Source organism: Pinus tabuliformis, chromosome 9 (genome assembly GCF_031772625.1).
Source record: "Pinus tabuliformis cultivar Carrire ecotype Pingquan chromosome 9, CPIR1, whole genome shotgun sequence".
In the NCBI taxonomy this organism is placed as follows: Eukaryota; Viridiplantae; Streptophyta; class Pinopsida; order Pinales; family Pinaceae; genus Pinus; species Pinus tabuliformis.
The window spans coordinates 1,632,800,695-1,632,801,252 of record NC_142307.1 but is presented as its reverse complement, the minus strand read 5'-3'; the positions used below and the strand labels follow the sequence as shown (position 1 = coordinate 1,632,801,252).

Here is a 558-nt window from a genome sequence, read left to right as displayed (position 1 = left end):
CTTCGGGACTTCATTTATAGCACTAAGGAAAAGAGGTAGGGTGGAATTTTGGAAGGCAACACTGTAAGCATATCAAGAAGAGGCTAGATCTGAAAATAATTAATTAGTACGGATGGTGGCATTGAATTCGAGAATAGCATTACTGCCAGAAAGGTATTCTGTGGTAACAACTGCATAACCACGAGCAAATCTGAACTTGCCGGTTCCTCCCACCACGGCATACTCGCGGCGCGGCTGAGCGAACCTGTCCGTTCCCTGGAACTCCAGAGTGCTGCCGCTGTACTTCTTATCTTCAAAGATTAAGGTGAAAACCATTAAAAAATCAAGCCCAGTTACAGGGTTTGTATTCACGTACGTTCCTTGCGCTCGACCGATAATGTTATCGGAGTCGGATTCGGTGATTTCCGGTCGTCTGGTTATAACATCGCTGATAGTTACGATGGTTCCAAACTTCCCCGGCTTTGAAGACGAGCCAGTCAATCCCGCAACTGGAATGGCCGTCACGTTGCTTCCAGTGAGATTATCATGCATATAAAACACCATGTTTACTTCACCTTC

The 558-nt window shown here is 45.9% G+C and overlaps 1 pseudogene; it reads right to left on the bottom strand.

The window, feature by feature from the left end:
• Positions 1 to 558, bottom strand: LOC149155087 (dirigent protein 11 pseudogene; annotated as a pseudogene).